The sequence below is a fragment of the Gymnoscopelus braueri genome, assembly GCF_963280865.1.
Source record: "Gymnoscopelus braueri genome assembly, chromosome: 9".
NCBI lineage: Eukaryota > Metazoa > Chordata > Actinopteri > Myctophiformes > Myctophidae > Gymnoscopelus > Gymnoscopelus braueri.
Window position 1 is genome coordinate 9,991,137 of NC_137610.1, and position 25,000 is coordinate 10,016,136.

A 25,000-nucleotide genomic window follows, 5' to 3' on the forward strand; every position below is an offset into this window, starting at 1 on the left:
TCTATCTATCTATCTATCTATCTATCTATCTATCTATCTATCTATCTATCTATCTATCTATCTATCTATCTATCTACCTATCTATCTGTAGTTCTGCCTTTCAATTATCGACAAAGAAAATAAAACCTATGAGCAATACTGGCCAGGGGGAATGTAAGGATCATGTAAAACATGAAAATGTAATATTATGTCAATGCATTTTATTACATTAATTCTGATCGATTAAATGTGAACAACATAAAGCGCTTAATTAGGATAGGTGTAGGTTGGTACGTTTGTGGGTGTTATTCAAGAAACGTTTTGCCTGCCTCTTGGAAAAGGTCCAGGTGGTTTGTTTCTCTGTCCAAGCATCCCACACAGGGGTTTCTCAGCCGCCTGATGACAGCATTTCCATGCAAGTCATATTCCAAGGTATTATGGGTAACACATAAACAGTTGATTATTGTTTTCTTTAATCAACCAATTGTACATAATCCCTGTAGAGGAGCTTAAAATGTTAGGTATTATTATGGCAAGCATGACCTTATCTTTACATAACGGCCTACAGAAAACACAATGCATCGCATTGTGACTAAGCCAGGCATTTGAGGCTTGCCCTGGGCAAAGATGAGCAGACGAGTTAAATGGAGAAGACAGCCATGCAGACAGACGAGTAGATAGTGTTAATAAAAAGTGGACTATGCCATCAATTGATAATTCAGCTGAGCTCAGTGTCGTCTACGCTACAAAAAACCTCACACTCTTGCAATTACACACACGCACACACATACGCACACAAACACACACACATACACACGCACACGCACACATACGCACACAAACACACACACATACACACGCGCACACACACGCACACGCACGCACGCACGCACGCACGCACGCACGCACGCACGCACGCACGCACGCACGCACGCACGCGCACACACACGCACACACACACACACACACACACACACACACACACACACACACACACACACCACATTTACATTCAGCAAACAGCGATGCCTCAGCCAGCACATTGAGCATTGGATTGATGTTGGATTCTCTGACTCCAGCCGTCTTTTGGAGGTCACGGGAGTTTGTATGTTAACGTCCCTGGATTCCTGGGATTCAGCAGCAGGCTCTTTAATGTGACATTTAATTACATTCAAGGGTGTAGCACGTCACAGCATGTAACCAAGAGGACAAGCAATCCGAAGAGAAAAGAATCAATTTTGCATGTAGTTTGCTGCTTTCCATTTGGGTGATTTCTGTGTCCTTTATGGTGTGCTTTCACATGTTGCCGTCATTCCGACCACCCGCTGTCTTGTCTGTGGAGTGGTATCCATCAAAGTTAATGGACCACTATCATCAGCACGACGCTGTCACGCATGCCACTTTCTCCTGAATATTGAATACCAAGCAAATGGTATGTGGAAAACAACATGTGTGGGGAATGTGATTTCCCTCCATCGTTGACAGTTTCAAAGCAACTTCTAAAGAGTCATCATGTCTACCCTATACTGTAACATGGGCCCCTGGGACTGAAACGGGCACAAAACCCTAGGCTGATTTTGTATTCTATTTACCAATTCAGATGAAAAACATGACAGGCAAGCAATGCAGCTACAGCTAATGTTATATTTAGGTGTGCCCAGAGCCTCGGGTGTGCCATGTGCAAAATTATTATTATTATTACAGTATTTACAGACCTAAATCTAACACACTAATTTTGATTAGCTGCAGTTTACTGTGTGCTAAAATGTCAGTATTATGTTAGCCTGCCATCAGTGCCATGTTCTTTTTTTTTACCCAGCTGTAGTTTTCAAGCTGAACCAGAAAACCAACTACAGAATCAGCCGAGGGTTTAATCCCCCTTTGAGACCCTTCAAATTGGAGCAATTTGTTGTGCAAGTAAAATTTCCAGAAATGCTAATTCAGAATCACAAAGCTCAACAATACTGTGACACCTTGCAAAATAACATGCATTTTAAAGGAATGCCAAATACCAGTGACTGTCCTGTCCTTAAGGATCGGAGTCAGGCAAATCTATCCATTAATCTTTACTGTATACTGTATATCATGACTTGTTCTCTCCAAGCTGTCCCAGGCCCCGCTGGACTTTGATTATACATCATATGCACACACGCGTGTGCGCACACACACACACACACACACACACACACACACACACACACACACACACACACACGTGTGAGCGCACACACATGCACATGCACATGCACGCGCACACACGCACACGCACACGCACACTAACACACACACACACACACACACACACACACACACACACACACACACACACACACACACACACACACACACACACACACACACACACACCTTTACTGTACAGTTACAATGCCTAGTCTGGCAGAGCTCCAGGAACACTGTCCCCTATGCAAAGCCGTATTTGATAGGATGTTTTAGCCTTAGAATCCCCAAAGGCAGTCTGAAGACCTCAACAGATGGAGGAGTCCAATTAGAAAACGGGCAAATGAACGGCAGAGGAAAATTCCATCTATATCTTTCTCCCCCAGGACAAAAAGCTCTTTCAATAGTCTCAGTGCACAGGTACAACATAAAAACACCACCACCACCAGCAGCATACTCAATTCAAAGGGAAGAGATGAGAAAAGAGAACAAAAGATAAAGATGCGAGAAAAGGTATTAGATTCGATTCCCAGACACCAAAAGAATCAGAAAGCGTTGCATCGGGATAAAGCCGTCTACCACTTCACGTTTATGTATAAATATCTCCTTTCAGCTGCTACATTCGTCAAGGGCACTAGTCCTGCAAAAGCAACAGCCTTGCCATCAGCCAAGACAAAAAAAAAGGGAAAGAAATGAAGGAGGAGAAACGAAAAAAGCGCTTAAAAATAGCAAACCTCCCGGGGTGGTTGTGGGGGGGGGGGGTTGTACTATAGTGTGATTAAAACGAGTAACCTTCATTGTCGTGATTGCGTTACGAGCGGCACATGTGAATGCTGCTGTCGTCCAACGAGACCTGAGCCGTGCTTTGAATCTCCGCCGGTTGTCTCGGGTTTGGGGAGTTAACCCATTAAGACCGGGAACGCATCTGTGTCATTTTTTGATTTCTTTGGGCTATTCAAAAAATAGCAGATCAACAAGCTTGTAGATCTGCTATTTTTTGATAAATCTTGAAAATGTGTGCAAATATTTGATGAATATATATATATTTTTTAAAGCAAACATTTGTAACTCAAATCTTTGCTTCTGGGGATTCGACAAATGTCTTCTAAATCCTAACAGTTTTTTTGAAAAATGCAGTGGCTCTCAAGGACCCCCATAATTATATGTATTTGTCCGCGGACCCCCATCTCAAAACGTTTTGTTCCAGGGACCCCCAGAAGCAAAGATTTGAGTAAAAGATGTTTGCTTTAAAGAAGAATATATATATTCAAAGATTTGACACATTTTCACGATTCTTTCCCTCAAAAACGCAGATAGAAAAATAGCAGATATACAAGCTCAGTGCACGGCACTCGGTGCTATTTTTTAATTGCCAAAGAAATCTTAAAATGACACGGATGCGTTCCCGGATTGAATTGGTTAACATCATTATTCACCAGGGGGTGGCGGGCGGGGGGGGATCTGTCCTCCACAATGACAAAGATGCTGGAGTTATAAATAATGGGAGGTGGTACAGTATCATATAGTAAGCATTCTCCTCTTCACAATGCCAGGGTCACTCAGCGCATCTCCTCGGCCTTCAGCCCAAACCCCCCCCCCCGTTGCTGAGCATTGGAGCAGATACCATGGGGGAAAAAACAAGCTCTTGACTGATAGGACTGTGTGTCTGCATGATGACCAAAAATGTTCATCGGCAAATTACCTTTCAGCTGTTGTTTTTCCTTGCCCTTGGGGGTTAAATATTGTCTATTATTTTTGTGTCATTTATTTTACTCCAGCGAGGTCCCGTAAAAAAAGTTAACCCATTTAGACCGGGAAAGAATCTGTGTCATTTTTGTGTCAGATTTCTTTGGGCTATTGAAAAATAGCAGATCTACAAGCTCATAGCACGGCACCGAGTGCCACGCTACGAGCTTGCAGATCTGCTATTTATTTTTTTTACGTGTTTTTTTTTAACATTTGTAACTCAAATCTTTGCTTCTGGGGATTCTACAAATGTCTTCTAAATCCTAACAGTAAAACAAAAAAATGTGTAAGTTGCTATAGTTTCATGTCAAGGACCACCCAAAATGATATGTATGTATCCGCGGACCCCCATCTTAAAATATTTTGTTCCAGGGACCTCCAGGTAGAAGCAAAGACTTGAGTTCAAAATGTATATGTATGTATGTATATATATTCAAAGATTTGCACGATTTTTCAAAAAATAGTAGATCTGCTATTTTTGAATAGCCAAAGAATTTTTTAAATGACAGAGATGCGTTCCCGGTCTTAACACATTCCATGCCAGAGTTTAATCTCATAATGTACTCACCAGTGCCAGCGTTTTATTGTTGTTTTTTTGTTTTTATCATGTCGCCACAGACCTCGCTAAATAAGTTAAAAGTGCGCGTTCATTTGGTTCTAAACACACAGCGGATCCGTGAGAAACGTCCAGCGAAAACAGTTTCCAAATGCGAGCCGCCATCTTGAAGCTACAGCCGATACACGCTAAACAGTGATCAGCGAGGAGAAAAACAACAACCAGAGAAAATCGAGTTTTAAACAGGATCCCAGACAGGAAGCGGATACGATCGAAAAAACCGGAACCCGAATAATTCCGTTTCCGACCGAAAACCGGAAACGGAAATGGATCAAAAAAAATCGGAAAGTGCACCTTGGGCGATTACAATGGGAATCGGCGGTTCGCGTAGATCTACGCGACTGGCACGCTGCGGCTTTAAATAGGTTCGCGTAGATCTACGCGATTGGCATTCAATGTGTTAATGGCTTAATGATGTCCCCGTGCATGAACTCTTGAGTTGCGCTGTTGCAGAAGGCGAGAGGGAGAGGGATGCTGGATGGATGGTGGTTGTTGTGGGGCTCTTGGCATGCTGTGCTGTACAGCGCTCCGCTCTGCTCCTCTGCTCTGCCCCGGGGGCCAGGCGACAGCTGTTTGAAGAGCAGCGGGTTCTGCTGGCCCCATCAGGCCCACTTCCCAGCGCTTCTTCCCCGGATGCTTCCCCCCCCCCCACGCTTTTCACTGGTTCTTTCCTGGTGCGACTCGCTGTTATCAGGGCCCCGCTGCTGTTGCCTGCCTGGCTGCCATCCATATACTAGAAAGAGAGAGAGAGAGAGAGAGAGAGAGAGAGAGAGAGAGAGAGAGAGAGAGAGAGAGAGAGAGAGAGAGAGAGAGAGAGAGAGAGAGAGAGCAACCCGATCTCATACAACATGGTGAAATAGCACGCGGATTGACATTCCGTACACAGACGACTAGAAAAGTCGTCTGTGCATAGGAACCGCGAATCCCCTCCATTGACTTTCTTACGTTTTGGACCATGTCGGAGGCACGGCAGTCTCAAGCGAACTGGAGCCACGAGAGGGACCGCCGAGCGAGTTGCCGTCCCGAACGTTGCGACGTTCGCTGGAGCCTACTCAGCGCCGTCCGAGTTATGTACCGATATAGGCACAGAATCGTGGGGACTGCTCTGCTTCCGGGTTGCAACCCATGTTATTTCACCGTGGGATTCGCGCCTCCTATGCACGGCTTTTCGGGTTTTCTAGTCGTCTATTTACGGAATTGTCAATCCGTGCTATTTCACCGTGTTCTGTGAGATCAGAAACTTCTATAAACAACTCATAATTCATAACTACATAATAATAACCTATATCCCATCATAATCTCACTCACTCACTCATCCCATGGCCTATAGGGGCCGGAGGGGTGTCATGGTGGAAGCTTGGGCAGTCAGGGATCTCCAGCGCTCTCTGTCTTCTGCTGTGCGTAGCAGGGTTTGGAAGCTGCAGCCAGTCCATTCCTTGATGTTGTCCATCTAGGATTTTCTCTGCCTGCCTCTTCTTCGCTTTCCCTCTTGAAGAGGCAGGCAGAGATAATAAATAAATGTGCTTTTAAATCGACTGTATGCTATCGCTGACATCGACACCGACAATGATATTTGATTTGGAAAAAATGATCCACCTTGTGTGTGTAGTCTGTGCACTGCAGAGCTCTTTATAACTGTGTTCATTGTGAGGAACTATATCACCTCCTGACAGTGCAGTACATTTACAAAAAACAAGCATGGAAGGAAAAGACTACACAGCCTTAGATGTGATTTGCTGGGGGTACGGGGGAATCCTCCCCCCCAGGTCTTTAAATTCATGCCTTTGGTGATTTACTTTCATCCCCGGCAGGGTTTCTAAATGGAATTCTAAAAGCATCCTACCCTCTGTTTTAGCTTTTAGTTTTTACAAAACGCACAAGCCATTATTGGAGGAAGCTGACATGGACATTTTCACGGAATAATAAAATACCTGAGGGCCTGGGACCAATCCAGTTTCTAAAAACGGCTTTCTAAAAAGTCACAAGTTACAGGGCCCCCCAAATTTTATGAAATTATTTTATTTATTTTATTTAAGGTGCCCCATGTAGTGTGTATGAAGTGCAGCCTGGCAGAGGAAGGGGGGGGTGAGTGATGTTTGAAGGGAGTTGATATCCAGCGGCTGCTCTGTGAGGAGTCACACATCAGAGTTAATCTCTCACGTCTGTTCTGACTCCGGCGCCACGGAGTGCTAATCTGCCTGTCAGCGTGATGAGTCTCCTGGACTGGTTCCCCTCTTCACCCTCAATCCTCTAATCCCTAAGATCTTTTATGCTCTCCTGCCCCACCCCGTCACCTGACCACGTGCTGAAGGTCAGAGTTCAAATTCCCTTGGCCTCCCCCCTCCCAGCAACATGGCACTGAATGTCTCTATGAGGAAGGTAGTGCACGCACATCCGTGTATTGTAATAGAGCGTCTTTATGTTAAAGAACAGGTACTGATTAGGAACATTATTTGCACCTGTGCTGATTACCAATATCCCCTGCACCTGTTAAACGTCTTTGACGCGTGTTATCTGTATCAGTTCTACATGTGAAGTCTACCAGTAGAGACCTATGTTTGAAAGCTCACCCAAGTGTGGTTATTGAGAGTCACCAGTATATTACACTTATGTTTCTGTTTTATTGTATTACACTTGTGTTTGTGTTTTGTACACGGCCTTGTACTTGTGCTATATTTAGTGGTAAATTAATTCCCCACTGTGGGTTCCATAATACTACTTCTAATGCTATTATTACTGAAGGAGGGGGAGTGCGCTTCACAAACATGGATCCTCAACGAGGAGCGCCCTGCCAAATATATCACATCCAAAGTAATAATAAAACTGGCAGCACATCCCACAAATAAGATAGCGCTGACAGATAACTCGTTTTCTGCAAAAAATTGCTGGCACACAGGGACATAGGGACACATTTTGGCTCGTCAAGCCTCAATCAGAGACACCACTACTATCATTGCTATATATGGCCTTATATTATTACTAGGTAATGGCAAGGCAAGGCAAACCATGGCAGGTTTATTTGTATCACAGCACATTTCAACAACAAGGCAATTAAAAGTGCTTATGATAAAGCATTAATTAATTAACATTAATTATAACGTTTTTTTATGTTGAAAATCTGAGAAATGTTTGTCTTAAAGGAGAGATCCGCCCATTTTAAGTGTTATCTTTGATGTGTCGCTAATCACTCACCATCATTGAAAGGGACGTTGAGTTATTTCAGAGAGTCCTGTGTCGTGCAATATGTCGACCCCCTCCGTTGGCATAATGGGAGCCCGTGTAAGAGTGAAAATCGTCTATTATAACCGATGCAAAGTTAGTATTTTCTCTACTACTGCTCATTGTGGAGTCTCATGATACTCAAACGTGCACTGAATGTCGCGAACGAGCTATTGTTCATGCAGAACGAGATGATGCTGGTTGCTTACTTCTTCCACAGACGCCAGGTTCTGTGGAAGAAGTAAGCAACCAGCGTCGTCTAGTTCTGCACGAACGATAACTCGTGCGCGACTTTCAGTGCATGTTTGAGTATCATGAGACTCCACAATGAGCAGTAGTAGAGAAAAAACTAACTTTGCATCGGTTATAATAGACGAATTTCACTCTTACACGGGCTCCCATTATGCCACGGAGGGGGTCGCCAGACTGCATGACACGGGACTCTCTGGAATAACTCAACGTCCATTTCAATGATGGTGAGTGATTAGCGACACATCAAAGATAACACTTAAAATGTCCGGATCTCTCCTTTAACATGCCTAAAATAGGGACACCAGAGTTTATATGGTTAAGACATTAAGACACAGAGCATTAAGAGAGTGCAAAAGAAACACATTATTATATATGTGTATATAAAGTTTAAATAAAACAGAAATATAAGTGAATACAATTACAGAATTAATTATTTAAAAACCTCAGTTAAAGTCAGTGGTAAACATGGATTGTTTGTATTGTAATGCTCCAAGCTCCAGGACTTGGTTGTCCATAGACACAATGTCCATATTGCATGAGCGCAACACGGTCATAATGGAGACCGACATTTAATTTTCAAACCAAAACATTTGAAACTATAATGGTATAGAGCCCTGTTTGGAAAGCTCACTGGAGCAGATCTGCAGTCTTCTGTGCTACTTTAGTTTTGTTTCTGGGTTTCTTTTGTGGAGTTAAAACACCATCAAAATCTCATCTTGTGACTTCCATAAGGACTCATTACTATAAGGCAGTGGTAACCAACCTTTTCAAGCCCAAGAGCACATTTTATTTCCAATTGTAAGCCGTGATCTACCACTAAAATATGTTTTAAAAAAAACACTTGTCACGATTGCAATTTCTGACAGGCTCAATGCATTTGCATACATCCACATAAAGACTAGTAGTTTAAATAAGAATAAAGATGATAGTTATATAATAAATGCCTAAATATTAAGAAAAACGTATTAGAAATACAAATCAACTTCTTTGTTGAGTTATTTTTAAATAAAACAAAACACAAAGGACATGAAATAAATTGCTTTTACAGATTTCTTCTCTTCAATGCACAATATTTAGTTTCTCAGTTCTCAATTTCTCAGAATTTTCACATTTACAGATATTCTGTTCAAATGACAAAAATGCATCCATGACCATATATTTGCACAGATATGGTGACAGATACAATATACTCTCAGGATCAGCCGACCTTTAATGAGACTTCTGAGACTGCACATTATCTGAAGCCTTTTGAAATCTGGTTGATACTTAGTGAATGCCAGTCTGAGGCAGTCATTAAGATGTGAGTCAGTCATACGAGTTCTAAACTTGGATTTTATTATTTTCAAGTAGGCATGCAGCTTAAGTGCACAAGACACAATCAGGGGATACTTCACAAGTGACCAGGTTTCTAGCTCTGCCCTCCAGTTGGTAGTCAGTAGTTCAAAAATCTCCATTTCAACACCTGTAGTTAATGCAAACACATCCTGCAATTTAACTGACAGCTGTTCAATGTCAATACTGAGGAAAGGGTTTGATACAAAAGCAGCTACTTAACTCATGCCTTGTACCTCAACAAATCTATGGCCAAATTCTGATTTCAGTTTGTTCAATTGGGCACAGAATTGTTCCATGCACTGCAGAGTCAGTGCCAGTGCTCATTGACATTTTCAGATTCTTCTTTAAGAAGATTAGTTAACATTCTTTGAAAAGTTATGATTTTTTCCCATTCCAAGTGGCTATGAGTGACTTACAAAGTTTGCGGGCCTTGGGTAGACAACCCGGCCTGGCGGAGATTGGCGGAGATCTGCACTCTAAGGAGGACCATTCTAGTTAAGGCAGTCCATCAATTCTACATGGCTCAGCCCTTTAGTAACTCTTGCCTTAATTTCTCATACATCACAGGCAACACACTTGTGCTCAGTGGTGTAAAGTAACTAAGTACATTTACACAAGTATTGTAGACTTTTGAGGTATTTTACTTTACTGGAGTATATCCAATATTCAATATTTTTACTCCACTACGATTATTTCAAAACTTTAGTTACTAGTTACTTTGCAGATATAAATTTAAATGTATTATATTATAAATCATACATTAACCACTTTAGCCCTATTTTATAACTATCTGAAAATAGCTGATCTACAAGCTCACAACATGCATCGCAACGCGTTGTGAGCTTGTAGATCTGCTATTTTCAAACATATTTGTACTTTTACTTTTGGTACTTTTACTCAAGTCAAGTAACATTTTGAACACAGGTCTAAAAAGTATTTCTACATTGTGGTATTGCTACTTTTACTTAAGTAAAATATCGGAGTACTTCTTCCCCCACTGCTTGAGCTCTGCTGCGATGGCACTTTGTAACGTTGTAGAACACTTTTTGAAGATTTAAATCCAGCGTTCTCCACCACTGAAAAGGCTTGCATGTCACGAGACTGCGCTCGTTATTTCTTGAGCGCGACCCGCGAGTTGAATTATGTGTGCGCGGAATGTACAGGAAAACAACGACGCATGGCTACCCTTCGACCAGCGTTGCCAGATTTTGTGAGAGAAACAAGCAACCAGGTCTATGAAAAGAAGTCCAAAATAAGCGACTAGGGCAGTTCAGTCAAACTTTATTGTCGAATGTTGTTTTAGAGCAGTGGTTCACAAACATTTTCATGTCAAGGACCCCCAATATATTCAAGCGACTTTACAGAAAAACAAGCCCAAAGTAGCTTATAATAAGCAGACTTGGCAACACTGCCTTGGATGCACTGCTCTAGTCTACACTACACAAATTGTGATGGCTGCCCGTCTGCCACCGGGCCCACCCCGCGATCGACTTAGAAGGCTTTGATGATCTACCAATAGATCGTAATCGACTGGTTGGTTACCCTTGCTATAAGGGATACATTCCATCCATAAGGACATCCAGACCTTATGGATGTCACAATATGAGATTCTTCTGTCTAGCAAAGATTACAGATAGACCTACAGTATGACGATTTCCACCATTTCGCTCAATGCATTCCTGTGTTTTCATCAAGTGGGAAGCTTGATGAAAGTCTGAAAAATTAAACCAATGCAAAAGTGACTTTGATTCTGCCTATATGAGGGCGGATTCTGCCAATGCTTAAAGACGGGGTGCCGTGATTTTCAGTGATTTCCCCCCCCCTAAAACATAATCATCAGGTATTATGGTTATACTAAGAGGAAGATTTTTTTCAAAAAAGTGTACAGAAAGTGTTAAAATTATGTTTTTATGTGGACACGCCTCCAGTTCATTAAGTATACCTGGTTCTCACCTTAGCACCTCCTCCACCACCTTAGCACCACCCACCTGTCCTAGTCCCTCCTCCTCCTCATGCCCACACCTGTTGTGTTATGATAATGAGGGGGAGGGTATAATTTTTCTGTGTCATTAAAGTGCTGTTTTTCTATTGGCACGTTTGACCCTCAAGGTTTCAGCCTCCAGGTAGAAACTCAAAATAGTCAGAGAAGACATAAAACACCATAAAAACACCACCAGGGGGCTTAATGAAGTTCTATCAACCTCATAGACACATGAAAAACAGAAAAAGTGCAAAACCATGGCACCACCTCTTTAACAATGGCTCTACCCTCTTTTCCAAATGTGGGATTCCACAAACCAACGGATGACATCACAACATCGTCATATGTCCATTATTCTTTACAGCCTGGTTTTCACTTCCAGTGATATAACTCAGAACACATGAACAGAACATGTCCTCAATGCAAATGAATAGAGATCAGAGATCATGGGAACGTGAAGAAAGGAACGTGCCATCAGTAATTAGAACGTTTCTACAGTATTTTACATTAGAGATTTTAGCTATAGCACTACGTATCTAACCCTCGTGGACCTATGCTCAGAGGTGATGTAGCTCTCTGTCTTTTTGATAACAACCTATTGTCTTCAAAGAAGTGCCAGTGCTCTCTCTCTTTCTTTTGCCCACTTGGCGATTAACCTATGATGAATATGAAATGAGTTAATTACCATAATCGCTTGACTGTCTGATGATTTCATTTCATTATCACATCCTCTCATAATCCAGAGAGCTCCACTCTCCGCTTCTAGCCCTTCTTTCATGTTCCTCTGTCCGCCCCATCCATCCACGAAGCAGTAATTGCGTTATCTAAATATTATACTAATGTTGTTACAGTTGTTATTTTTAGCCCCCAGGCTCTCAAAAATAAAGATGAGGAAAATCTTAGTTCTTGATAAGGAAGAGATAGACTCAGTTGATGTCCATCTAATTGCCTGTGCTGATCAAAGACCATATCATATCAGCAGACTCTCTGGTGACTGACTGATCTGAATACTGCATGTTTTTAAAGAGTTGGAACTGTAGCACGTATGTACAGTATGCATGTTCATACTTACATGCAATGTCAATGTGCTGTGTGCGCACGCACGCACGCACGCACGCACGCACACACACACACACACACACACACACACACACACACACACACACACACACACACACGTGCACAGGTGTGTGCCAAAAATGCTTGCTCAGGGTAGGAGAAATGTCACTTGTTGTGATTTGGCACTATAATAAATTTGAATTGAATTGTGTGCGTGTGTGTGTGTGTGTGTGTGTGTGTGTGTGTGTGTGTGTGTGTGTGTGTGTGTGTGTGTGTGTGTGTGTGTGTGTGTGTGTGTGTGTGTGTGTGTGTGTGTGTGTGTGTGTGTGTGCGCGCGTGTGCGTGTGTGCATGTATCCAGAAGTATATGCTATTTGAACTGATGAATGTGAGAGAGAGAAACTTAATACAAAGAGCATCTGAATCATAATGGATTCTATTGCCTTCAGATGTTGGCACACTATATTATTAGTCCGCACAGGTGTTTAACCCTCATGAAACTTCCATTCACCTAAAGTGTCCGCTCATACGGTAATTACAGGAAAATGCAGTGAGTCACACTGAAGAATGACGAGGAGGACGGGGGGGCTGAATTGGAGGTGACTGGGTTTATGAGAGCAGTGAAACAGAGGCATAGTTTTGTGCAGCAATCGCCTCTCAAGTGTCGGCAGGTGTAGAACTAAACGATTGGAGAGGAGCAGAAGAAAGGAAAAATGTCAAGCAAGCTTCTGGCGGCACTGCATGGTAATAGAAAAGGAGAGAGGGGGAGGATGTCTCCCCGCAGAGAGTCAAAGTCGGAAACGGCAGAGCAGCCGAGAGAGAGGAAAGCTTTTTATCATCCCTGGTTCTTAAGAAGATCTCCCAAATGAGAGAGGGGGCACGTGCTAACGTCAAAGCCTCCATGATAACTAGCCGCCTGGTTTCGCAGGGCGAGGGTTAATCTGGGATTTGGAGGGTTGAGGGGAATACATGTTTGATATGTGAGCGGCAGAGAGCTGAGGTGCCTTTGCCACAGCTATATGTGGGGGATTATTCTATATGGTTTATCTCTCTGTGGGTGAAAGGGGAGACATTTTATTGGCATTTGTCAAGACCATGCTGTCTGAGAGAGACTCCTGGGGTGAAGCATCAAAGCTGAACTGACACTGCAGCATCATGGCCCATGGGCCCCCGCCATGCATACATGCACGCACGCATGTGCACACACATGCATGCACGCACACGCACGCACACACACACACACACACACACACACACACACACACACACACACACACACACACACACACACACACACACACACACACACACACACGCGCGCGCACACACATGCACACACACACACACACACACACACACACACACACACACACACACACACACACACACACACACACACACACACACAGTCACGCACGCACGCACACACACACACACATGCACGCACTCACGCACGCCTGCACGCGCACACGCGCGCGCACACACACACACACACACACACACACACACACACACACACACACACACACACACACACACACACACACACACACACACACACACACACTCACACACACACACATGTCTTTGTTTCCTTGTTAGCGTATTATCAACTTAAACAGCATCTAAAACCGCTGTCTGGCATTTCTGTATGCTTCATTACATTTGAGTATCCAGTGAGCAAAGTTTGTGTCCTCAGGTTTTGTTACTGTAGTAGCTGTACAGCATCGACTCTCCTCTCAGTTGTTGTTCTTCTGAATGACTCTCATAGCTGCCTGTTTTTTGACTGAACCACAACAGTGGGAACAGCCCTACAAACGTGAATGTCTCAGAGTCTGAAGAAGTTAAAGTTACACATCGGTCGGCCGGTTAGCCTAACAACAAACTAGTTAATCGCAAAACAATCATCCCTCCAGGTTATGGGATGTCCAAATAACTGACCTTATCTTATCAATTGACGCAAGTAGCACCAGTACCAGTGTCAATTGATAAGATAAGGTCAGTTATTTGGACATCAGACATCAGACAGACATTGGTTTCAGTCAGCGTGGATGATCTATTAAACAACCAAATCTCTATATGAAACTGTTGTGATTTCGGTTGACCAACCATATGGTCCCTAAGAGTCTCCATCTAACTAAGGGGGGTGAGTGAATGCTTCTGTTGAGTCGCACGCGCGGAGAACCAGATGACACCAGGCAGTATCACACGACAAGCTCTAAAGGTTAATACACACATAGAGAATATACAGTATTGTACAGTGGACACATGACGTGACCAGAAGATATGGGACACGGACAAGAACAGAATAGAACATGCATCTTGTATCATTGTGCACATCACGTCAGTCTCTCTGATAAAGTAGTTGATGGTCATCGTATCACGGATATCAATATGCTTACATATAGATGCACAGGTGTGTGCTGGGTCAAGCAGATGAAGGTCATAAATCATGGCAGAACATGATTCTTTTATCTTTTAACATGATTCTGCACTTCTCGGCCGTTACATTGGTGTCAGAAGTGGAGCGTGGCCTTGCGTGAGGGACGTGAGGGACTGGCCGTGTGCGGTGAAGCGAGAAGCGCGAGGGCGCGCTTCGATTCGAACCGAGGGGAGAGTGTAGCGTCCCCAAGACGCCACAACTTCCTCCACTGAGGGAGCTAGCTTCTTTGGCGCAGGGGGTTGTTGGCTGAACTAATGAGCCTTAAGTCATGGGTTCGACACAGGCTCGGGGCGCTGCAATTCTCGGCTGTTACGTTGGTCATTTACATTGGTAAATGACCAATTTACCAATATAAATTGGTAAATGTATGTATTTATCAATGTAAATTGATAAATGACAAATTTCTCTGTCATTTATCGTGACAGAAACATGGTTCTATCATGACAGAACAACTGCCCCATTGAAGTTATACCAGCCAATCGTCGCCAATTCCTGTATCTGTCGTTTCAAATAAAGATCCCTCCAGCATTTCATGCATGGTCCAGCCATATACTAGGTTTGACCGAGTCTCAAATTTCAATTACAAGCTAAGCAGAATGTTGGTCTATAGCTCTCTGCTATCTTTCCTTTGTCATCTTTCCGTTGTGTTGTTCAGTCCGCCTCTCCCTCTCTCTCTCTCTCTCTCTCTCTCTCTCTCTCTCTCTCTTCACCTGCAGTGAAAACCGTGCGTGCTTAATACCAGTGCCTGTGGGATCCCCAACCCCCACCACCTTCTGTAATGATGTTGATCAGAGGGATAGGAGAGCAGTCCTATCAGCCTGCACATTCTAATCCCATCATCCCCCAATGTCCAAATCTTCTGCTACCAGATTAGAACCAGGGATGCGGCATGGAAACACCAGCATTGATGCGTGGTCTTTGGGGAATGTGCCTGGGATCGCGTCCTGCTAGGACGCTGATGATACTTGTTGTGACCTTGTAGTACAACGTGAGGTTTGGCTGACACTGCTGACACTTGACACACAACTGGGATAGTTAGCTGTCCGGCAATGCTACTGCACCACTCGCTCTTTATGAACGCTTGTGTTTGCGAACGCGGAAGGAGGCGCGGCGAAGCCGCGCCTCCGCCCAAGTGGAGCTTACTATGTAACCGTGCTCGGGTTGTGTGTGTGTGTCTCTGTGTGCAAAATCTGTGCATGCACTGTGCACTCTGGCCCCCAGAGGGCGCCAGAGTGCAGGAATTTAGACAATGCTCTGATTAAAATGCACAACAGCCTGCAAAACACACACACACACACACACACACACACACACACACACACACACACACACACACACACACACACACACACACACACATACACACACACACACACACACACACACACACACACACACACACACACACACACACACACACACACACACACACACACACAGTCAATGTTCTCTCCCCATCACGGTGAAATAACACAGATTACAAGTCTGTAAATACACAATATCTTCGAGCTGCGTTCGCTTCCAGCGTTCGCGTGTCTTACTTGTATAGTGTTGTTTGATTATCACAATTTAACTCTCAGCTGACAGTGCAGGCAATGTGGGAAACATTACAACATGCATGCAAAAAGCAAGTGGGAAAAAACAAGACGTCTATAAATGGCATGGCCTCCCTGTCCAATCTTTAGCTGTTGATAGTATACGTGCAGTTTGTGAATGAAGCTCCACTACAGGCTGGCTGTGTGTGCATGTTCTTGTGTAGTGACAGTCAATGCCTCATTTGATCAAAAGGAAATAGTGATCTTTATAAATATAACTATACATTTCACGAGTAAGAAACCACACCTCTACTTAACCAATTTTATTGAAACTTAATGAGATGAATGTGAAACAGGATGAGGAACCCAAGGTAGGGCGCGACTCAGGGTAGGTGCATAGTCTCAGGATCAGACGGCCATCGTTGCTCTACTCGGGGAGCGGTCGGTCATCCCTGACCAGTCACTGCTGATGTCTGATGTCATCAGTATATGGGCATATACTGATGACTGATCAGGGATTTATCATTTGGGCATAAAAGGGACAAGGACACACAGATACAGAGATCTCCATATATGAACATACTACAGGTATCGCATAACCAGGTGGGGCACGCATTCCCAATTTGCATCTTTCCTAACTTCCATCGTTCCTGAGTTCTTCAAAGACTTCAAGAGCTGCATCTGTTTCATGACGCCATGCGTGTAGCAGCATGAGCCTTGATTGGTCTATGTTTGGACAGTATTGCACATGCAGTATAGTACGTACAGACAAACCCCGTTTGAGATGGCTTAAGGTAAAAGGCAAAAATGTAGTATAAGCGATAAGCTAAAAGCAAGACACTTAAGAATTCATTAACAAAACACCAAAAATATTTTGGATGGAAACCTACAAATGGGGAGTTGTGTGTAGAATATTTTAGAAATAGTTACATTTTTGGTTATAGTCATCATTTTGCTTTCCTATTCCTACAAGGTGACAAAATGGCCAAGTTGAAATTGAGTACTATTACACTTCATTCATCTAATTTAATATGAGGAAATAAAACCATGAGAGTTCATAACATTACATGCATGTCTTGATGTTGAAAGTCCCCCATAAAAATGTATGTTCTTGACAGATATTATGTGTCCCCCCCTCGCCATTTCTTTTGGTATCTTTCATCATTCACATCAACATTCCGCAAATTCCATGACATGGAGACAGCATAATCCATTTTCTTGAGACATTAAATTCATTGTTGTACCACCACAAGAGAGTTCGGAATGAAGGAGGGAGGAGAAATTCCATTTTTTAGTACATTCATTATTTAACTGTCACCGAGGATGAAAGCTGTGCTCGTTCAGCCTTTTCGGGTAAAGGTACAGTATAGCAAAAACCCATAATCATAGAACGATGCTCCATTTGCGCGTGTCACGATTTGTAAAAGGCTAGTCTCCCTTGGTTGGCCACTGCAAAGCTCTGTCACTTCCATGTCAAGCTCTTAGATTAGAATTTAATACTATACGTACGTACCCAACATGCACTCTTTAGATGCTCTTTGACAATGCCCTTCGCTTGCTTTTTGCAGGGACTATATCCCCCCTGCATGCCCCCCAGATGCATTCCACTCTTAAGAAATAGTGTTTGTGCTGACCGTGCTACAGTTTCACTGTTCCTGTATGGCTTTAATGCCATCGTGTGTCTTTTATTGTCTTTTGATTGGTGCAGTTGGCTACATCGTCTGGGCTCCGGTGTAATTGGCAGATTTCAGTCTTGCGGGTTCAGGGGGGGTTGTCTGTGCTGCAGTGGTCACTGAACTGTGAAAGGAATGGAGAGAGAACTACCTGAGGAGGAGAGGTTTAGACGAGGCTAAGAATACCACTTCCCAGGGACGCTCAAGGAAAATGATGCATTGACAGTTTTGTCAAAGACTTACTGACAGTATAGGTCAGTGGATTTTGCATTTTTTTTATGTTAATATCTCATCTTTATATTTTATATATTCATCTTTGCTGCAAGTCAAGTGGTTGACCTTGCTACTTTGTTCATAATATCAAGATGTGTCTCTAAAAGTTGATGGCCTTGTTTGGGCATCTCATAGCAATTCCACTGCAGCTCAACAATTAAATGACAAATGAACATGTATCGAAAAGATTTCCCCAGTCGCAGATAAGCAGACAGCGTTCCAAGGGGGTATGAGAGCTACTCCTTCAATCATCATTTCGGTCTCACTGAAAAAACATGAAGGAAATGAAATTAATTTCGCAGCTTATCACCTCGGAAATCACATGGGTAATTAGTGACGTGAGACAATGAGGGCAGATAACACAGCTGAGGATGGTGAAGTTGGCTTAGCTTGTCTCAATATCATCACTTGAGAAATCATGGCTAAATGCAGTTTATTAATCAAATTAGCTCCATTTCATTGCGATTCCTTTCAACATCAAAGTGCATGGTGTCCAAGGGTGTCATGGTGAATAAGAGCTATAATGTCTTTATCATGACAGATTGAATGCATGGGATGATACAATATGGGTTACCGGCTCACGCTACAGTATCGGCATTATACAGGCTCGTGCTGATTGGAATTCAGTGACCTTGGGGGAAAGCTCTCGTAGGTCATGGGAATTAAACCCTAGACGAGTCAATAGAACTCATCTGGCCTCATTCAATCCCGAGCCACACATCGCATGCTTGAGATGACTCTTGGAGGAATCGTCTCAAGCACGGGGAGGCTTGGTTTTAAGCCCCAGTCGATGGACAGGGGTAGCTGAGAGTCTTCGTGGCAGAGGCGTCGTCGTTGAATGATGGGATTGTAACACTGTTGACAGAGCCTCTCAGCCCAGAGATCTCCCACAATCCTTCTTGGATTCTTATTGTCAATGCTGCTAAGCTGTCACCAAGGGTCTCAGCTGGCATGTCAATTGATAGGACTGAAGGCATGGAGAGGTGGGGCGGGGGGGGGGGGTTATTTTAGAAATCTCATAGGGAAGATTACATCAGAGCCTTCTGCCTGTGGTCAGTGACTCATTAGGCTGCACTAGCCCTCCTGTTTTCGTACCTAGAGGGGCGGGTTTAACGTCTCCGGCGAGAGAATGCGTGTGATCCCATTGGTTCACCGATCTGTCCGTCAGCCCCCGCCCCGTCAACACAACATTACGAGCGACGCCCACTGCACTCTGGTTGGTTGGGGAAATGAAACACTTCCTATATCGGGTACACCGACGCGCCGGTCCAGGCTTTTATTGTTTAGCAAAACTAAACAATAAAAGCCTAGAGATCGAGGCTAGTGACTCATTAACAGAATGTATTGGCTTTTTTCACGCCGGACCCAAAACACCTGAGTTTAGTGTGTAGCAGTGACAAGTGTTTGTTTGTGTGTGTGTTTGTGTGTCTGCGCGTGTGAGTGTGCGTATGCATGCATGTGTGGCCATGGCAGATGCTACAGTTCAAATCACAGCAGGAGGTCTGATTGTTGTCCTTTTTTTTTGTCTTACTGTAATGCAGTTATTTAAACAGTGACATAAGACCTTCTTTTTTGGTTTGGTTATTATGTGGGTGAGGAAACTAACTGTGTTTTTCTGAGAAAGTATGTGTCAGTAAAGTCATTCAAAATGTCTTTCTTCCCTTTCCACCAAACCAGATGGCATTCAGATTTCAGACACAGGGCTCTCTCTACAAGCCAATCACAGAACAAGATTGCTTTGTTAGGATGGGGGGATGGGTTAAACTAGACGTCAAATGAAAGCCCCTTCCATTTTCTAACAAGATGTTGGGGTGTGTCGGTGCATGCATACAGTAAGTGTCTGTGCGTGCGCGCATGTGTGCGCGTGCCTGCATGCATGCAGTGGTGTAAAGTAACTTAGTACATTTACTTAAGTACTATACTTAAGTACAATTTTGAGGTATTTGTACTTTACTTGAGAATTTCCAATTTTCAATACTTTTACTTCTACTCCACTACATCTCAGAGGGAAATATTGTACTTTATACTCCACTACAATTATTTGAAAACTTTAATTACTAGTTACTTTTCAGATATAAATTATGATATTATGAAACACACATTAACCACTTCAGCCCTATTTTATACCTAGGCTATTTTCAAACATTCTAGTACTTTTCCTTTTCGTACTCTAAGTATATTTGATGCCAATACTTTTGTACTTTTACTCAAGTAACATTTTGAACACATGCCTTTTTCTTGTGACAGAGTTTTTTTATACTGTGGTATTTCTACTTTTACTTAAGTAAAAGATGTGAATACTTTTTACACCACTGCATGCGTGTGTGTGTGTGTGTGTGTGTGTGTGTGTGTGTGTGTGTGTGTGTGTGTGTGTGTGTGTGTGTGTGTGTGTGTGTGTGTGTGTGTGTGTGTGTGTGTGTGTGTGTGCGCGCGCGTGCATGCATGCATGCGTGTTGGTGTGATGTGCACATGTTGGGGGGTATCCGTGCTGCTGGGTGGTACAGCCTGCAGTATTGATACCACCAGTACCAGAGCAGCACCACCTGATGGAAGAGTACACAGATTTGTAGATCAGTCTCACAGGCTGATAACGGGCAGTTATAAATGTTTGATCACTCTATTATCCCAGCTGGGCAGGGACATTCATCCCCCAATTTCAGGAATTCCAATACTCCCTCTCTCGTGTCAGACATTTCCTCCTGCATCGTCTGAGTTGAATCCCAGATTTACTCTTTTATTCACTGCAAATTTCACTGTGTAATCTTTAGACGATGCCAGGGTTTCATCTGCAATGCTGCTGCCTTTCCGCAGGGCGATTCCACCGAGTGCGCTTGTTTTTCAAACCGATGCGAGAGCGAGTGCAGCAGTTTCATGTGGGTGGAACATGGGGGGATTGATACTCAGTCATCCCGACATTCCTTTTCCTCCACCGCTGGCTGGATAAGGATCAGGCCATCCATCTTCATGCTTCACCCACGTCAGCTTGGGGAGGTGAACGTTGATACCTGGTAGTTGGATACAACAGGAACAAAGCGAGAACGCTGCTTTAATCTCTCACTGCAGCTAATTCTGCTCTCTGAGCCATCATTCAGGAGGCATTTTGTTCCTAAGAATGCAGTTGCTGCTTTTTTCATGATTATTTTCCATGGTCAAAAATTGTGACGTGGACCAAATTGATGTATTTTAGTAAAGTCCAATGTCAAATAACTTGAGCTTGTTACCAAAACCTAATATCTTTAGACATGAAATGTCTGTTTTCTTTACAGAAAGGATTTTCTTTTAAAATGCATTTAATTTCAGATGCAGTAGGTCAGGGAGAGAGGGAACCAAGAGCAGAGAGGAGCGACATGAGATGTGAGATGTGACGGGTTGGATTCGAACCCTGGTCCTCTCGCTCAATAGGAGCATGGTCTATGTACTAAATTGCTGAGCCACCAGGCACTCCGGTTTGGTGTATTTTCAACTACGCTTCTGCCTTCCAGAGAGGACGCTTGTCGATGGTGCCAATAGCAAATTCTGTTTCCCAGTTCAACGTCTGCAGTTGCTTTCACATTGAAGTCTCTAGCCAATGCGCCATGGGAATAAAACGCACACTGTATGAGTGCTCACTTTTTTATCTGTGAGAATGGCACAGTGGTTGTGTTTTTGTGGGTCTTCCTAATAGGCTCTCAAGGGTACCACCGGAATCTATAATTGACACATGCTGTCAAGCTTGGTTGGTGATTACACAGGAAAATGACTTGACCTGTAATGAACTGTAAAAGTAATGACATCTGTGTGAAATCGTTCAACTTGAAAGCAAACTGTTGTACAGTACATGAAGTCCCATGAAGCATGTTATTAAAATGTCCACTTGTACATGTTTTTTTTTTAAACCTGCCGGTTGGGGCCCATCACGATGGAAACCTGTGTCTAATGACTCAAGCAGACAGGCCACGGGCATTAGACAACTTCATTTGTGAGATCGCTAACCTCCCGTGTAGCGATACATTCACATTACCCCGCCACCACTGAGGGATGCGCGCCTGTCACAGCCACTGAGCATTGCTGATGTTCTTTCATACCTGCATTCGTCTTACTCTGGCCGAGGTAATGGTCTTCGCAGGTCGTTAGCACATTAGGGTCTCAATCATTCATCCAGCCCTCACCTGCAGTCCTCTGGCATGACAGTCTTACGTGCCAAGTAGCGGGGATGTTTACTAAACTGGGAAACCATTTTGTGTAACACACACCCTCTGAGTCATTTCTTTGCATCCTTATCTCGACCATAATGTTCCCTCTGGCGTGACATGTTGGCAAAGGGTTATTCATGGTCTTATGGGGCTACAGTCGAGTAATTATAGAATTTTCAGGATTGTGCCTGGTACGACTAATTGCTTCGCAGGAAATGGGGTTTGCTTCCTCATTGTGTGTTGATGTTGAATTATAATCGCCTCCTTGTGTACAGAGAGAAGGCGACTGTGTAATCTGTCAAATATTTATTTACGAACCAAGGTTGAATTAACCTTCGTGAGGCACACCACATTGCAATTTGCTGCAACTAAAACTTGGTTGACGATGTTTTAGGGGGTGTGATGGGTTAGCTAGCAGAGGACCGGTGGGTGGTCCTCCGCCGACTCAGCATCCAACCATAGGGAGTCATGGCATCCATGCATTGTCCTTGCCCATTGGTTGTACAACAGGACACCGGTTACCCAACAGCTTGCTGACGGCAGGGCACCCACTGATAGTGGTGCAGTAATGGCTCGCTGTAGGCATGCTGTGACCAAAGTTTGTGACCATCTTTTTCACTGTCACTGGTGCCGGAAGACAATTTTGGAAGAGATATGTTGCTATGCATGTTATAAAGGACAACCGCAAAATACAGTAAAATCAAGATTATTTTTTTAATCCCATTATAAATTATTGGGTTTCGGCTCCTCGGCATTGCAGCAACAAGAAAAATAGCAAACAAAGTAGCTATATCATAACAAAAGAAAAAGCAGTAAATGTGTGCGTGAGTGTGTGTGTGTGAGTGTGTGCTTGTGCGTGTGCGTGTGCGTGTGCGTGTGTGTGTGTGACAGGCAGACAGGCAACAGGCCATTATAATCCATTGTCCATAATCCTGGTTGCCTGGTGGAAAAAGCTGTCCTGGAGCCTGCTGATCTGAGCCTTGAGGTTGTGGTACTCCTAGCCAGATTGAAGCAGCTGAAACCTTATAGGACACTGTAATGTCCTGTTATAATGTTTCTTTTTCTTAATGTTTTATGTAAAGCACATTGAATTGCCTTGCTGTTGAAATGTGCTATACAACTAAACTTGCCTTGCTTTGCTTTGCCTTGTCTAGAGTAAATACATAAATACAGAGCGATCGTTAGTCTGCTGAACTTTTCAACTATTGGTCACTTTTCCTTTTCCTTTAGCTGTTTTCATACTCCATTCTGATGCCCCTTTCAGGTAGCATTTCTTCACATATTACTACATCTCTTACCTCCTTCAAGTATTTATTTCAGTGGCTCTTAGAATGATAAATAAATAACAATTCAGTAATTAAACTACAATTATTATTAACGTTTTAGCAAGATAATGTTACTTTTTTTTATCCATCACGTTTAACTTACTATGCTAAATATTCCTGAGTTTACACGCATTTCCCCACATAAAACAAGTGCATGAGAGCTACAACAGACAGTGCATTAAGTCGTTTTAAAACTAAAAATAACCAGTTAGACTCCAAAGTTGTTGTCTCCAGCTCGCTGGCTTTCTAACTGGGTGAGATCGTTCTACTGGGACAGGGGAGCCACAGTGTCCTCAGGTGGGACCCAATCGGTTGTTGAGGGGATAGTCTACACATTCTGCACTGTTGCCAACTGTGTCTTTAGGTCACCTACTGCACCTCCCTCAGCTCCACAGACATGTGAACTGTATTGTCTAAAGCAAAAGAGGGGTTATGGATAGGCCTACTGAGTTTTAGTGTTTGCTTCTGTACAAAGAAAAAGAAAAAAATACATAAATATTTTACACAACATTGGATCTACATTGAGACAGCACTGACAGTAGGCTGTGATTCCAGACTCAAGTATTAATCTTGTTAATGGGCTGACTCTCTCTGTCACACCTGCTGATGTGTAACCTATTAATGTGCTTATTCGACATGCTCAATGTTTGGCTGGTGGTGAGAAATGACGTGCTTACACCATGAGACCAGTGTTGTGTGGGAAATTAAAGACATTTGATATGAGCTGGTTCTTTGTGACATAAATAAATCAGGCTAATAGTATGAATGGCAGACGTTTCATGTTGATCTGCCTTCGGTATTGTCTGTTTGATGTTGTGTCGTGCGGAGCCGCGATGACGCAACAGTGAACACAAATCACTTACCTACTGTAAGTGCTTGTTGATTGAGGGGGGCCACATTATAGGCCTACGTTCCGAGGGCTCTCCGGGATCCGACGCTGCACCGCGTTTTCGGTACTTAGCTCTCATAAAACGTGACATAGCCCCCTGTACCTTTCACAAGCTGTTCCGCTCACAGGTCACAGGGGATGTGTTGTGTGTGCCTGGTCACGGCGTGAAAGCATTAGCCAGTGCCAGCAGGTGTGTAATTATATATGAAACATGGTTTTGAAGTAGGCACATCTTAGTGCTGGCTCATGCAGAAAGTAGGGCAGAAGGCAGACGTCAGAAAAGTTATATTTATTCTTCAGCCGCATTCGAGATGTGACTTTTCATT

General features: G+C 43.4%; 1 protein-coding gene across 1 annotated transcript in view; it reads left to right on the forward strand.

Annotated features, from left to right (window-relative positions):
• The window catches only part of LOC308091437 (A-type voltage-gated potassium channel KCND2-like), a gene marked incomplete at both ends in the record, with an annotated part of 52,183 nt that overhangs the window by 20,405 nt on the left and 6,778 nt on the right, over positions 1-25,000 (forward strand). The window lies entirely within an intron of this gene.